Source organism: Callorhinus ursinus, unplaced genomic scaffold (assembly GCF_003265705.2).
Source record: "Callorhinus ursinus isolate GAN/ISIS: 27379988/994484 unplaced genomic scaffold, GSC_fseal_2.0 scaffold10, whole genome shotgun sequence".
Lineage (NCBI taxonomy): Eukaryota > Metazoa > Chordata > Mammalia > Carnivora > Otariidae > Callorhinus > Callorhinus ursinus.
Window position 1 is genome coordinate 23,596,520 of NW_027397072.1, and position 16,954 is coordinate 23,613,473.

The 16,954-nt window shown below is 49.0% G+C and overlaps 1 long non-coding RNA gene across 1 annotated transcript in view; it reads right to left on the minus strand.

The window, feature by feature from the left end:
* Positions 1-14,654, minus strand: part of LOC141373564 (uncharacterized) — a 67,495-nt gene extending 52,841 nt beyond the window's left edge. The window contains exon 1 of the long non-coding RNA XR_012379677.1: positions 14,283-14,654. This is a non-coding gene — a long non-coding RNA (uncharacterized lncRNA). The remainder of the gene's footprint in view (positions 1-14,282) is intronic.
* Positions 14,655-16,954: the final 2,300 nt, after the last annotated feature.

Here is a 16,954-nt window from a genome sequence, read left to right on the forward strand (position 1 = left end):
CTGAACCCCTGGTTTTGAGGACTGGGCAATAAAGGGCTGTTTATTATAAAAGGCCTTGTTGGTCTGGATGAAGACCTGAAGTGAAACCTTTACAGCATTTTCAAAGGTTCCTTCAATTTTAAAGCAAAACTGATCTTGGGGCACCTGGGTGGTTCCGTCAGTTCAGCATCTGACTCCTGATTTTGGCTCAGGTCATGATCTCAGGGTCGTGAGATCGAGCTCCACGTCAGGCTCCGTGATGAGTGTGGAGCCTGCTTGGGATTCTCTCTCTCTATCTCTCTCTCTCTCTCTCTCTCTCTGCCTCTCCCTCACCCCACTCATGGGCTTTCTCTCTCTCTCTCTCAAATTAAAAAAAAAAATTTTAATTTAAAGCAAAATTGATCCAAAGACCAAAGAGTCAGCTCTTTTCAAGAACAGATATTATGTTAACACAACAGTGCAGATGATTCTTCCAGTCCTACTTACAGCCTGTTCACATTTTTCATACTAGTATCTGTGCTTTTTGATACGTTTGAACATCCACAAGGTATTAGGAAAAAGAAACACTCAGCCATGTTCTCCCAGCCATCTCCTTGGGTGATTCTCTGGCTTTTTAATCTGTTCTGAGGCTCTCAGAACTGTTCGCCATGATGCAGGCCACCCCTAATATTTGTGGGGCCCAGCACAAGAGGTCAAATGGAGGCCCACACACATATTCTAATATTTAAAACTTGTAGATCAAGTTAACAAACAAATAAAATATGTTATACAATCCTATCTTGACAAATACATATTCACAATGACTTAGAAGTCCAGGTTCAAATGTAGAACTCTTATCCTCCTTGGAATTCTGCTGTACAGAGACAGCCTGCCCCCAGATGCTCAGCCCTGGGCTCATGGACTCCTCTTCCTATCCCCACTCCCCTTGCCCATGTCCTAAACCACATGTCCAGGCTCCATCCACACACCCTACTAATAGCCATCCAGTTTGCCACTCTTTGACCCTACGGGTGCACAGACTGGCCATACTGGCTTTGATCTCTGCCTTTGGTAGGATGGACCTGGAAAAGAAGCCTGAAGAGACTAGAGGCAGGTGTGGGGCCACTTGGGCAGAGAATCCTAGGTTCCCTAAAGATTCCCTAGGTATACAGAGAACGTTCTCCAAGAGGGGCATGGACTCTAGTTAGTCACATCTTCCTGGCTCTGCGGACTCCTTACTCATAAAGAGAGGCAAGACTGGAGGAGTGTTGTAGTGGGGGTAACTCTAAATTCCAGAGTCAAGGGTAGGAGAGGGCATCTAAGGACATTATTGCATTGTTAAAATGTCCATACTACCAAAAGCAATCTACAGATTCAACGCAATCCCTATCAAAATTCCAATGGCATTTTTCACAGAAATAGAAAAACCTATTCTAAAATTTGTATGGAACCATCAAAACAAACCAACCAACCAACCAAAGAGCCAAAGCAATCTTGAGAGAGAACAAAGCTGGAGGCACCATGCGCCCTGATTTCAAACTATATTATGAAGCTATAGTAATTAAAACAGTATGGTATTGGGGCACCTGGGTGATTCAGTAGGTTAAGCATCCGACTTTTGATTTTGGCTCAGGTCACGATCTCAGGGTCATGAGATGTAGCCCTGTGTCAGACTTCATGCCATGAGCATGGAGCCTGCTTAAGATTCTCTCCCTCTGCCAGTGCTGCTCCCCCTCCCACCCCCACCCCACTCAAGCTCTCTCCCTCTCTCTCTCTCTTGCTCTCTAAAAAAAAGTATGATATTGGCATAAAAATAGACACATAGAGAACTGGAACAGAGTAGAGAGCCCAGAAGTAAACCTACCATATATGGTCAATTATTTTATGACAAAGGAAAAAGGAACCAAGAATACACGATGGGGAAAGGACAGTCTCTTCAATAAATGGTGTTGGGAAAACTGGACAACTACATACAAAAGAATGAAACTGGATCACTTTCTTACACTGTACATAAAAATTGACTCAAAATGGATTAAAGACTTGAACGTAAGACCTGAAACCATAAAACTCCTAGAGGAAAACATAGGCAGTAAGCTCTGTGACATCAGTCTTGGTGATGATTTTTTAGATTTGACACCAGAAGCAAAGGCAACAAAAGCAAAAATCAACAAGTGGGACCACATCAAACTAAAAAGATTCTGCACAGCAAAAGAAACCATCAAGAAAATGAAAAGGCAACCTGCTGATTGGGAGAATATTTGTAAATTATATATCAGATAAGGGATTAATGTTCAAAATATATAAAGAATTCATAAAAGTAATAGCAAAAAAAAAATCCAATTTTGAAAAATGTGTAGAGGATCTGAATAGATCTTTTTCCAAAGAAGATATACAGATGGCCAACAGGGACAGGAAACCATCACTAAGCATCAGAAAAATGCAAATCAAAACCCAATGAGATATCACCTCACACCTGTCAGAATGGCTATTAACAAATTAACAAGAAATAATAAGCATTGGCAAGAATATGGAGGAAAGAGAACACTTGTGCACTGTTGGTGGGAAGGTAAATTGGTGCAGCCACTACAGAAAACAGTAGGGAGTTTCCTCAAGAATATAAAAATAGAAGTACCATATGATCCAGCAATCCCGTTTCTGAGTATGTATCTGAAGAAAGTGAAAACATTAGCTCAAAAAGATACCTGCAACCCCATGTTCATTGCAACATTATTTACAATAGGCAAGACATGGAAACAACTTCACTGTCTATCAATGGAGGAAAGGAAAAAGATGTCTCTGTCTCTGTCTCTGTCTCTCTCTCTCTCTCTCTCTCTCACACACACACACACACACACACAATGGTATATTACTCAGAAATGATGAAGAAGGAAATCTTGCCATTTGTGACAACATGGACCTTGAGGGCCTTATGCTAAGTGAGATAAGTCAGACAGAGAAAGACAAATACCCTATGATCTCACATATATGTGGGATCTTAAAAAGAGACAACTCAAACAAGCTCATGGACACAGAGAACAGGTTGATGGTGCGGAGCAAGGTGGGTGAAATGTGTGAAGGGAGTCAGAAATCGCAAACTTCCAGTCATAAAATAAATAAGTCATGGGGATGGAACGTACAGCATGGTGACTATCATAGATAACACTGCATTGCATATCTGAAAGTTGCTAAGAGAATAAATCCTAAAAGTTCTCATCATAAGTAAATCTTAAAAGTTCTCATCATAAGGAAAAAATTCTATAATTATGTACGGTGACAGATGATATAACTAGAGTTATTGTGATGATCATTAGGAATATAGGCAAATAGCTCATCATTATGTTATACACCTGAAACTAAGACAATGTATGTCGATTATACCTCAATTTAAAAAGGAGGGCATTATTGTTATGTTGTGTAAAGCCTTAATCCAGGAACTCAGGGTGCTCACCCAGGTCACTCCCCATACGACTCTGGGTAGGCTGCTGCTTCAACCCTCTAGGGCCCAATTTCTTCATCTGTAAAATGTGGGGTTTGAGTCAAGACGTGTTAAGTTCCTTTACAGAACGAAAATCCTAGGCTTCCCTTCTAGAGTGAATTCAAATAACAAGGACAGAGTACCTATCATAGGCCAGGCACTGTGGCGAGTGCTTATGCACCCGTGATCTTGTCTAATCCATGATTCCAACACTGCACACCCCCTTCCCAGCCGGACAAGGGCTGTGCCCAGGCTGGAGATCCCAACGATGGCCAGACTGACCATGATGCAGTGCTAACTGTATGGGCATCCAAGAGGGCGCATCCACGATCTGAGGAGACACACAGTCCACCTGCAGCAACAGTCCTGAGGGGCAAGGCAGAGTGGTGGACACTTTGTAAGGGAGCCAGGGGACAACGGGTGCCTCCAGCCTAGGCTACAGGTGGGGACGAGCTGTTCAGGGCTGCAGTTCAGACACTATTCCAAGTTCACAAAAAGCGATTGAAAATTCCTGGGTCGTATTTGCTCCTGAAGGGAAAGATCTGGACCAGGCCAAGAGCAGTAGTGGGGAAAGGGAAGCTAAAACGGAAGGAGGCATAAAGGTCAAGCCCACGATCCTTGTGGGAAGACTGACGCAGGCCTGCAGGTGTCTGGGAACAAGGCTTCTCAATCCTTTTTTGTTTCCCTCAGCTTCCCTAGTGCCTCAGCTCTTCGGAAGGTCCCTGTTCTTGAGGGCGAGTTGACCCATATACCACTTCTCCTTAGTTAGCTGGCCCTTCTCAGATCACAGCTCACTACTTGACCTTGAGCAAGTTTCTTACGTGTCTAGGCCTTGGTTTTCTCAACTGTAAAATGAGCCCTTCTGAGGACTAAAGGAGAGAAGACCTATTAGTGCCTGACATAAGCAGTCAGTAATTGGTAGGTATTACTATTATTTTCTTCTCAAATGGGAGCAAGAAGATGAGAGCGGCCAATGGGGAGCCAGATCAGCCCTGCTGTCTTCCCTGAAGGACAAATGGCCACTCGTCCCCATAGGACAGAGGTCTTGGGCTTGTCACGTCAGGTACAGGACATTTTGTAACCACACAGCAATCAGCCAGCCAAGCGCACGGCGGGGTCTGAGGCCTCATCAAATATTGACGCAGTGTATAATGTCTTCCGAACACGATACAACACTTCACAAACAGGAGCCTGACCTCCTCTGACCCCAGAGGAGGGTGAGGGCTTTGTACATCCCGTAAGTGGCTGCGCATCTAGGAAATCGTCAGGGGCCAGCGTCATGTGCGCCATCCCTTTTGTGGCAGGATGAAAAGCCCCGCTGCCTGCTTTTAAGTTTCTCCTGCTAACCCAGCTCCCCAAGAAGGGAAGAGGAGATGAAAAGAAGCATTGGGAGCACCTCCTCTGTGCCCAGCCCCAAGCAAAGGGCCAGGGATGCGTGCTCAGATTCCATCCCCACAGGAACCATACCCAGTGGGGGCGGTGCTGGCTATACTTTATAGATGGAGGCTCTGAGGCAGGAGGGGATGAAGTAGGCAGCCCCCGCAAGATCACAACATTTGTCCGGGGTGGAGTTGAGATTTAGACCTGCATCTAAAATCCATGTGCTTCTGCCGACACCACTCAGGATATGGGAGCTAAGAAAGGGCAGAAATCCCCACAGCCCCAGCGGGTTCCTGGGACTCCTGCCTGGGGTCAGGCCCACTTAGAAAACTAGCCACAGCACTGAGCAGAGTCAAAACTGTTAAGTTCTATTGGCCCCCGCCAAGCAATCCCTGCCCAGATCCCCTCTTTGGACCCTTAGAACAAAACCTTGTGTTCGGCTTCTTTGTAAACGAAATGACACCTATTTCTTAAGAACCCTCATTAATCACAGATGTTTACTGAACTGCCCCGTGATGGGGCCCTGAGCTAGGCTGGGGTAGGACGGGACCTAGGAGTGGCGCATCCATTTCTTAGCACAGCTGAAAATCAGTATTGCCCTTGAGTTATTCATAATCCACTTACAAGTCACAAGAATCATCATAATAGTCGGCATTTATAAAATGCATTCCATTTAGACATTAACTCCACAATAGAGCACCAGCAAAGGAATATCATACATCCCGTGTGATCTTCGCGACAAGCCTGTGAGTTCGGTAAGGATTACAATGAGGAAACGTGGTCACAGAGTAGTTAAGTTACTGTCCCCGAGTCCCACAGCTAGTTAGTGGCTGAGTCAGGATGCGAACTCATGTCTGTCTCACAAATATAGGAACCACCATTTCAGAGCCAGCCGTGTGAGAGATTAAAAAATAAAAACAAAACACCGAGGCACAGAGAAATGATGTGGAATGGCTGGCCCGAGGTCACACAGCTAGCTGAGGTTTGGACCCACACAGTCTGGTTCCAGAGGCTCAGCGCTTAACCACTATTCTCTTCCCCTGTAGGAACTTATCTTCTACACCAAGTCCCCCTCCCTTGGGGAAGCAGAAACCTAAGTTCTGTCACTTCGTGATTCCTCTTGCCTTTCTCTGAGGTACCCAGAAGTTCTGGGGGGCTTGCAAAGTGCCAAGGGGCATCTCGTCCACAGGTTGGTCTGGGGTTCACTGACACATCTAGACCTCAGTCGACATGCCCCACGCAGGTTGCCCTGACTGTTCTCTGCTCCTGTCCTTCCTCTCATTCCCCTATTCTGTATCACGCTGGGCCCAGGAAGTTCTGTGAGGCCATTCGAGGCCTCACTGGCCAAGGTTCACCATGAGGCGATCCCCTTAGGAGGCCTTGCCACCTGCCCGGGGCTCCCCTCTCTCGCCCCCTGCTCAGTTCTCTTCCACCTACACAGGTGTTTCCCCCAGACCCTCTCTCTGTGCCCAGAGTCCACTCAGGGATCCTAAAGTTTATGGTATCCCCAAAATAAGAAGATGCCTTTGTTTCTTCCTTTGTCCTGCCACATCCCTCCCTGAGGTGACAGGTTCAGAAAGGCCAGGCTGCTTGGTGGGGAGTGGGGATTATAGCAGGAGAGGGAAAGAGTTGGAGAGGGGAAAAACAAAAACAAAAAACTCTGAGTCATACAAAAAAAATACATATTGAAGGAGATCTGAGAGAGTGAATTTAGGAAGACCTCACAGAATAAATGTTTTTGAGGGCGGTCTTAAAGCAATTAAGCATCCATCAACGGAGAGGAGAAGAAAGATGAAGATTTCTCCCTGGCAAGCCAAGGGATACCAGTCCTCGCAGGGCCAGAGAAGTTGAGGGGTTGTGTCCTACAGGCTCAAACTGGAGCAAAGATAAGACCCCCAACATTAGTCATTCCTGAGTACCTACTATGTGCCTGGTCCCAGGGGTTCAGCTGAGAACAACACTGACACAGAAGATGAGCAGCAGGCCCAGGGCCAGTGACAGGCCAAGAGGGCCAGTCTTCCAGGTGGATGCCACGGCCATCTGTCCTCCCAGAGTGAGGGGGCGGCCGTGAGGTCACATAGGAAGAGCTCGTGGCAGCACGTCCGCTCACAGCGGGCACTCGGCAACAGCAGCTGCTGTAATGATTACCCCTAACTTGAGGCCTCCCCACTCAGGAGCCATGTCACTGTTTGGGCTCACAGGGGCACTTCTGCTCTAGGCAGAGGCCAGGCAGAGGAAGCCAGGCACTCTCCATCACTCTCAGTGGCCCCAGGGACCGGTTGTCTCCCTGTGTCTGCGGCCCCAGGGCCCCAGACCTTAACCTTGGCTCAAGCACTCCAGGCCCCAGAGCCTAGAGAGAAACCTGCTTCCCGGCACATTCCCACATTCCTTCTGGGTGGAATGCCTTTATATGGCCAGGTCCCATGGGCAGAGGTTTAATTAACTCTTTACATACCTTTATAAAATCCCATAAGGGAGAACAACTCCTCTACTACCCTCAGAAAATGCTGATGCCAAGAGGATGTTTTTATTTGATGAGTATCCTGTCTCCTCTTGCTGAGATCCTGTAGCACAAGTTACCCAGGGCGAGGATCTGTCTGAGCACTTGCGGACAGGACTGGAGAATCCAGGGGGAGTTAAGGAGAGTTTGTTGGGTTTGTCATTGGCAAGAATGCTGCATGTCTCCTACGTACAAAGCATGGTGTAAGGTATGCAAGGTTGTGGAAAAGGCGAAATTCTTGACTTCCAGGTAGTTCCTCACTCAGGAGAGTAAACAAATAACTGGTGAATAGAAAGGAACAAGTCCCCTTATAAACATCATGGGCTTTAGAAAAAAGAAACAAGTCACCTGCAAGGAAGGTGACCCCCTTGACCATCAGGCACTCATAAAATGCCCCAGTTTTGAAGCACAGAGCTAACTGGAAAGGGACAAGCCAGGTGCAGCTCTTTGATCCACAGGCCCCCTCCCATCTCCCCCCCTCTCCCCGGGTGAAGTGACTGGGTAAGGTCAGGGCTCGAGAGAGGATCCTGCTTATCTGTGACACGTGCACCCTGCCGCAGTTGCTGCCCGACCAACCTATATAACCTGGCCACCTTATCGGGAGCCCTGTCTGCCACAGCAAGTGAGGGTCAGCACAACAAGGAGGGTGGCAAGGTGGCTCCAGGTCCTTTACAGGAAAATGATTAAGCTCAGGCTATCACTAGACTGTAGCGACAACCTTCTAGAAGGCCTCCCTGGCACCAGGCGCTCCCTACCTCAATCCACGGCAGGTAGGACTTCCATTGTGAGCTCTAAAAGCCAGTTTGAATCATGTTCTTGTCAGTGTGTCCCCTGCCCTAAACCTTCAGTGGCTGCTTCCCACTGCCAAGCTCCGGTGTGAATTCCTCAGCCCCGCATCCAGGACCCTTTGCCATTTGAGTGCAGTTTACCTTTCTGGCGTCACCCCCTACTCACGCTGGTCCCCCACCTCCTACACCCTCCCCTGGCTGCACCTGTTGAATTCCTGCCCTCTGAGGGGCTTCCCTGGCCCACCCACAACCTCCCACCCGATGCTGCCTCCTGAAACGACCTGGTATTTTATACCTGTCCGGTGTCACCTGTCCCACTCCAGGTAGTGTTGGGCCTCCCTTGCTCACCACATTCTCTTGGAAGCTCCCTGAGGCCAGTCTCTCACTATCTCCCGTCCCCAGACCCCCACGCACTAAAGGTGCTCATGTGCTGTTATTCCCTCAGAGTCTCTCACTGTCTGTGTTCCCCGCCACGATCCGCATCTGCTCCCTGTCACAAGGCAAGGGGTCAGGGCCACTGGAAGACACTGGGGAGATTCTTTCTTGGTGATGTTGTTGTTGGTCAGCTCTGACATGCGCATAGAATTAAATTGCTATGAAGTCCTAGCGGGCCCCTCCCACCTCTGTTCACCTTGTACAGTTCGGTTTACCATTTCGTATAAAGTGAATGGACTAGGGACCCTGCGTGGGCATTCCTTCAATATGGACTTTTTGCTCAGAACTGCCACAGGAAATAGGCCCACTCCTGAATCAAGGAAGCTTTGTCTACCTCCAGCTTTTCTTCCAAGACACCTCCTCTGCTTCACATCCTACTACTCTGACTTCTCTCTGGGGGCCCCTTCCTCCAGCCCCCTAGTCCCTTTGGTCCTCAGCCCTCCTCGCTCCCTGATGGCCTCTCCCTCAGAGGATGGACTCACTCCCTCAGTGCCAGCCACCTCTTCAAAGTTGTTGAGCCCCAAACCTCCAAAACTCAAGTTCCTCTCTCCCAACAGCCTTCTGGGCATTGGCGCTTGTACCTGCAGATAGCGTCTCGCTATCTCCCTTACGGAGCCTTCCTGATACAGCCTCTAACTCCCGTGCCCTTGTCTGCACCACACATTGGTCACTTGGCATACACGGCCTCATAACATTGTGGCACTTTGAGGGTGTGTCCTCAACTAAACCCACAGCCCCTGGAGGCCAATACGGTCCTGTCTCGTACCTCTCTGGGTTTCTCTCTCGGCATCTAGCTCTGTACCTGGATACAAGAGATCTTTACTAAAGACACTGAATTCTGAATAACCTACAGCGTTTGCAGGACTAAGGTTACCTCGTCTGTATTTTTAGGTCTGTCATTTATATCATACACCAGCTAACCAGGACATATTCCTGTGACAGAGCTCCAACCTGTATGAGCTTTGTGCCCTTGCCACAGTCATAGACACGGTCCCTGGATTCAAGCCTGAGCAATGTCACTTCTTGGCTGAGTGACTCTTAATCCCTATAAGTGTCCCTCATCTGTAAAATCCAACTAGTAATATCGACACTTAATGGGGTGAGAATTAATAAGACAATATGTGTAAATGCATTTTGTATTTTATGAAATGCTATCTAAATACACGGTAATGTAAACTCTACAAGGCACTGAACCAGGTTCAAGTTGTGACTCCAAAGTTGTATGGCTTTGGGCTAGCCATTTAATCTCTAGTCTCTTCCATCCTCTTATGCATGAACTTCCTGTAAAATTTCTGTGGTCCAACTCGACATGCTTTCCCTCTCCTCCCCACTCCAAGGCTCTGAGGATCAACTTCGTTCTCAGCCTTCAAAGCCTGGCTTAAGAATCCTGATGCCTATCCAAGTCAGAATGGATTCTTTCTTTATCTGGGCCATCAGTTTAGATGATTCACACTTTTTCTGCAACAGGCTTTGTCCTGATTATATATCCGTCTTGTCCTCCAGACCAAGGGTCGGCAACCTTTTTCTAGAAAGGTCCAGATAATAACAATTTGGGGGGTGCCTGGGTGGCTCAGTCTGTTGAGCGACTGACTCTTGGTATGGGCTCAGGTCCTGATCTCAGGGTCGTGAGATCGAGCCCTGCATCGGGCTCCAGACTCAGTGCTGAGTCAGCTTGGGATTCTCTCTCTCCCTTTCCCTCAGTCCCTGCCCCCACTCATGCACATGCACTTTCTCTCTCTCAAATAAATATTTTTTAAAAATAACTATTTTGGACTTTGTGGGTCATATGGTCTCTGTTGCAACTACTTGATTCTGCTCTTGTAGCATGAACGCAGTCACAGACAATATGCAACTCAATGGACGTGGCTGTGTTCTAATAAAACTTTATTTACAAAAACAGACCCTAGGCCAGAATTGACCCACAGGCCATAGTCTGCCCATCCCTGCTCCATACCGTCGGCTTCCTAAAGTCCTGACAAGATCCTATTTATCCCTGAGTCTTCACTTGTGGCCTTGAGGCCAAGCTCAGAGTCTAGACCCAAGAGGTCCCAAATAATTAATAAACTAATAAATAGCAGTTTATTGAAGTCCTATTAGATGTAAAATACTCAGACCTCTATAAGGTGGGTATCTATCATTCTACTTCACAGATGAAGAAAACGAGGGATTAAGTAATTTGTCTGCATAGCTGGTAAGTAGGAGAGCAGGGATTCACACCCAGGTCTGTGCAAGGCAAAACCCCCATGCCACACCACATGCACTTGAAGACGTTAACTGGACTGAATTTGAGCGGTATGGTTGAATTAGGTATCTTCTAGCTCTCCCAGCAAAGCCAGCAAAAGGGTCTCCAAGTCCCGTTGTGGCTTCCCGTGCAGTCACAAGCTACCCCACCTGGGAGCGGGGAAGCTCATGGAGCTCATTGGTCTCCTCCTCCCTTGCCCAGAGCCAGACCTCACGTCTGCTCTGGCACACAGCTCGGCAGCAGGCATCCTGAGACTGCTCTGAACATGAACAAAGCCTGCCCAGGGCCGGGGGGGTGGGGGTGCCTTGGCCCTTTTGTGCACTAAGAGCCTGGCTCCCTATGCACTCTCTCTCAGGAGCCCAGACTATGAACCACTGTGAGTGACCTCCAGGCTGCTGGCTTGGGGCCACCATTCCAGACTTTTCAAGAGCCAAAAAGAATTTATAGGAGGAAGAAGAGCAGACAGTGGGGTCAAGGGCCAGATCTGAGCTCAGTTACCCAACTTGCCTTTCTCCAACCCTGTTTCAAATCACAGTTGGATCCCAGGCCTTAAAAGGACAAAGATAATGGGGCACCTGGGTGGCTCAGTCAGTTAAGCATCTGACTCTTGGTTTTGGCTTGGGTCATTGGTCTCATGGGTCACGAGACTGAGCCCCCCATTGGACTCCTCTCTCCCTCTCTCTCTCTCAAATGAATAAATAAATCTTTAAAAAAAGGGGGGGGGACAAAAATAGAAACCGAGGAAGCAGGTTTAGGGAACAGGACTGAGGGTAAGGACCATCCCTTATTGGGGAAACCATCCCCCCCCCACACACACACACACGTTCTAGGAGCGGGGAATGTTATGAAGAGTCCAGACTGAAAGTAGGTACTAGAAGGTGAGGCTTGGAAGTATTCAACAGAATGTCATCCCTACCTAAGAGTCACTAAAGCATTTGGCTCAAGCAACTGAGATTGTGATTTTGGAAAAGTCCCCTGAAGCAGTGGTCAGGAAGACTGGAGGCCAGGAAACCAGTTGAGAGGCTGTTGTCATAGGGGAGCTATTTGGAAGCCCTAAAGCAAGGTGACAGCAGCGGGAATGGAGACAGAGGTCCAAAGATGTTTGCCAGTACTACCCACACACTCTCCACCTGTTCTTCCTCTTCCCCTATTCTTTCATTCATTCAACAAACATCAGTTGAGCCCTATTACATAAGACACTGTGCTAAACACTAATACACCTGTTCTACTCTCTCTTCCCCATCTTGCCCATTCCTGCCTTCTCCAAACCGCTCGTTCCTTCACCAGCTCCTTGCTTCCCTGACATCCCCTTTCGTGACACTTTTCCAAAGGGAACTCAGGAGCTGAGGCCCCACCCCCGTATTCTCCCCAGGGACAGGGCGCTGGGGACAGGGCTCCCGCAGAGCCACTGAAGTCCAAAGGCCTGTTACTTATACAGAACTTACACAGAGGGCCCTCAGAGCTCACACTGAGCAGCAATGCAGTCTGGCCGACCAAACAAATGTACTCAACTCTCCCCATCTGTTTTAAACATATAAAACCATACAACCTTAACCCCATAATCAACTAGAAAAAGACAAAAGTAAATACACCACCTCCTCCAACGCAATGTCGGTGACCTTACCCCCTATTGTGGTCACTAAACAAAACTGGAATATTAGGGTCCAAACAAGAGAAACCACTCTGAATATTTACAAGGGGTGTAATGCGGGGAGTTACATGAATGACAGAGGAGCTGAGGATCTGCCAAAGGATGATGAAGCATCCTCCAGCAGCTGGGAGCAACTATCATCCCCGAGGACCAGAGGGACAAAAAGAGGGAGAGGCAGAGTTACCTGAGCCCAGGGGCCAGGATCACCTACCCAAAGCTGGAATAGTAGCAGGCCTATCCGGCAGGAAGCAGGAACTCAAAAAGTCACGGCAAGAAATGCCACGAGGCTGAGAGAGAGACCGTCACTTCCCCTCCTCTCAGCCTCCAGTTTCCCACCAACATGTCCAGTGGCCAAGCCCAGCCAGAAGGCACTGACATGAAGCCTCCGTGGTCAGGCTCCTTGTGATTCAGAATAGAGCAAGAGACAGGCAAGGAATAGATCCAGGAGCAAACGGGCTGGTTTGGCTTTTCATTTTTTCCTACCATGTACCTGAGCCAGGCCTCCAGAAGCCCACTTTGCTTTGCCTCTGATCCACAAGGCTGGAGCCTGGGAATCAAAAAGAAGTCACATAATGGCTTCTTCATCCTAGTGGCCAGATGCCAACCTGATCTTCATTCTCTGCCCCCTTGGACGGTGCTTCTGGATTCTCAGTCATTTGTTTCTAACATATAGTCCTTCCTCCCTCCATCCTACCCTCCCTCCTTCCTTCCCTCCTTCTTTCCTTCCTTTCTTCCCTCCACCTTTCCCTCCCTCCTTCCTTCCTCACTCCCTCATCTGATCACGTATGGCTAACTGGCTATACATCAGGCCCTATGCTAGGCACGGGGGACGTGTTGGATGATGAGAACTACTCCCTTCCATCCAGGAGCTCACAGTCTAGTGACAATTCCACCCAAAAAATGACATTTTTAGGGCAGGTCCATATACAAGCCATTAAAGTAGGGGAAGGGATGGTCAGTGCTGCCTGGCGGATGGTCAGGAAAGGCTCACAGAGGAGCCCATGTTTAAGCTGAATCTTAAAGAACATCTCACAGCTAAGTAAGCCCACATAGGGCTTTCCAGGCAGGGGGAACAGCATATGCAAAGACATGGAGGCAAGAAAGAGAATTATAATCTGGTGGGGCAGAGAGGGTGTGACAGTGAGGTGTTGGGGTGACATCAAATAGATAGACAGGGCTGGCTGCTGGAGCACCATGTGAGAATATTTCTCCTGGGAGCTATCGAAGGCTTTTAAGTAAGAGAGGAAGCTTGTCAGAACTGAGCTTTAGAAAGATCAATCTGGCTGCAGTGTGGAGAAAGGACTGGGGTGAGATGTGAAGTTGGAAGTCCAGGGAGAAAGCTGGTGTCCGTGCAGGAGTCCATGCATGCAAAAAAAAAAAAAAAAAAAGGTGAAACCAGCATCCCTGAGAGGACTATAACCTCGTTATAGTCAAGGTTTTGGTTATTTGAAAAAAAGAACCAAGGAAGGGAGGAAAAGAGAGGAGACGGGAGAAGAGAGGAAGAGAAAAGAAAAGAGAAAACCTGCTCCAAGAAAGTCAAGCTGTTTTTCAGTAAATCAGTTGTCAGGGGCTCAGGTTGCTAAGCTACAGGGAAAGTGGAACAGCCCGCGCTAAAAGGAGCTTTGGGGGAGGTGGGTGTGATCGGGCAGGTCACTCCCTCCTCCCGCCCAGAACGCGGAGCCTTGCCTGCCCTGCCCGGCCGCTGCGCGGAGGACCAGGAAGGCGCGCTGCTCCGCCTCCAGGAAGGCCCCGGGGCTCCCAGGGCAGCGGCGAATCAGAAAGGGGGCGGAGGGAAGCTTCAGGGCCTCGGCAGCTTCTGAGACGGACCCAGGAGTGCACCTGTCGTTACTCACCGCGGCTGCGCGCAGGGGGTCTGTGCCCCCGCTCCGAGGAGGCCCGGAAGCGCCGCGCTGTTTCGCGGTGCCGTGTCCCGAGCTCCAGTCACTCTTTCACCTGTCCTAAGGGCGTGGCTTGTGGGCTTTCTGGATCTCTGCCCTTCCAGGTTTGCCCCGTGTAACCGAAGTGGCTTTTTTTTTTTTTAACTCCATCGTTCAATGACTTGACTACCACCACCTGTAGCTTCTTAAACACATTCTGAGCCAGGGGTAGGGGTGGAGTGGAGAGAGCGTCACTGGAACGAGAAGGCCAGCAACGAGGGCTCAGTTTACTTTGCAAGGCCTTGGACTGATGGCCCTGCCCCTGGAACGCAACCTTGAAGCCACATGCCTTATTGGGTCTGGGAGCAGCGTGTGACCAGGAGCTGTAGGTGCGCATCCCTTGGACTCTGCTTCCCTGGGCCAGCCTCAGCATGTGCCAGCTCTGGGCTCCTTTATAGTAATAGTTGCCTGGAGGCAGAGTACTCTGAAAGGTCAATCACATCCAACCTCCCTCTTCTACTCTGGCATGCAGACTCCCTAGAGCCTCTGCTGGTGGGGGAGGGGCGGGGGTGGTGGGAAGGTGGTGCTCCTGGAGGTAAACGTTTCGGGAGCTGAAGCCAGTGTAAGCTGCCTCCCAGGATCAGACTCTGAGAAGCAAGGGTAGGGAAGTGATAGGTGGCCTAGAACTAGACAAACCAGAGGAGCAAAAGACAGGAAACTGGGAGTCCTGGGTGGGGGGGGATTGTGAGGGATGATGGAGTCAAGACCTGATGCAGGGGACAAAGCCGAACAGGAGAGGTAAACTGAGTCACGAGGTCTGCAGCTGACAGATGGCATGGAGGAAATAGGCGGGAGATAGAGTCACTGCTGGAGGAAATGACGTGGGCAGGGAGCACCTGGAAGAAGAAACGGATCCCTGAGGGCATTACCCACTGAGCTCCTGCTTGAGCAAAGCCTGCGAGGGACACAGAGCAGGGCGCAGAGCAGGCACAAGGCCTCCACTTCCCCGGTCCCCACGGATCTCCTTAGCCCCGGTCCCAGCGGTTTATCTGTGCCTTTCTGACTGAACTTTTGCATGTACTCCCAAGGGGCCTTCTGCAACATAACCTCTGTGTGCATCGGTGTCCTCAACTGCAAAATGGGGACCAAGGTAATCTCCACCTCACAGAGTTGTGGGAAGGGTTAAAGCAGTTAATACGTGGATCATGCTTACACAGTGGCTGGCACATAGTAATTACTCGATGTGTGGGGCCTATGATGTTTTCATCATCACCTGCATTTTATTTTCAGTGTGAAGTGAATAGGGCACTAAAAATCTAAGAGGCAGGAGCTCCCAGCCCATTCGATAACTAGGGAAAATAAGGCAGAGGTCAAATGCTTGCTAAATCCACACAACAAGTGAGTGTTGGAGCCAAGGTGCAAACTCAGGTGTGCCGGCTCCACATCTTAGGTTCTTCCCAGCCGTGTCCATTCATGTTCCTTGCATCCCTGCTAATGACCTTTGTGGGAAGCAGTGGGGAGAAGCAGCCTGGTGGGAAGAGCACCAGTCAAGGAGACAGAACACCAGGATCCAGGGTCCGACCTGCTGAGTGACCTGGGACACTTTACTTCTCCTCTCTGGACCTCGGCTTCCCCAGGTAAAATGGATAACAGTTACTATCTCTGAGGGGTGTTGTCAGGAGGGTAAAGCTATCATGGCGAACACTGCAACACAGAGCATTCTCTGTGTCTTGTCAAAGATAATCAAGACATGTTAGATGGTTCTAAATCTTCTTCCCACCACATGTGGGTCTCTCGTTGCTTTGTCTGGGTTCCTGTCTTCACCCCCTGCCCCGGGAAAATCATTTTGACCTCAATTTCTGAAATACCTTTCTGCCCTTGACTCACTCTTTGTGCTTTTATTTTCTTTCTCTCGAAGTTTCCAACTACTTCTGAGGCTCTAATCCTTGTGTGCAGTTGGTGCGTTAATGTGGGCCGATACCCAGGCCCTTGGCTCCTTCTAAGGACCAACCCGAAGCAAAATGCGGGATTGGGCAGAGCCGGTCTTTGACTTCGTTTTTGTCCGACCAGCCGACAGCAGCCTTCCTTCTCCCAGCCCCTGGCATGAGGTCCTTGGCTCTTCTCTGCTTCTAACCTAATCTGATGTCTGGACCGAATCTGAAATTCCTTCCCACTCAGGTGAACGTAACAGATAAGCACTAATACGTCCCAAACAGCATGTATACATTAAGGAGGGTCAGAACCCTCTGCCCAAGCACTGAAATTCTCCCTGCAGAATTTTATTTTCGTGCCTCTCCAAAGAGAAGATGTTTGATTCCAAGCACCGGGCCTTCCCCTCTCATGCAGGCCATCGGGACCCACCTACACATCAGCCTGGCAACGTCTCTGGAATGTTTCCTCGCTTTGAGGGCAGTACTGTAGTCATACTCGTCATGTCTATGACATCTCTTATCTTTGTATCTTAAAGAGCTCTGGGAATGTTAATTAATGCAAGACACAGTCTAAAAAAGCAGACTTGCAGGCGGCAACCTCCAGCTACAACTACAGTTCCTTTTATACTTACAAGCCTCCATTAAGAAAGAAATTCAAGGTTTCAGAAACCCATGTCAGCCCTCCTTCCAGCAAAGAGATAACAGGCCCCCAAGTGT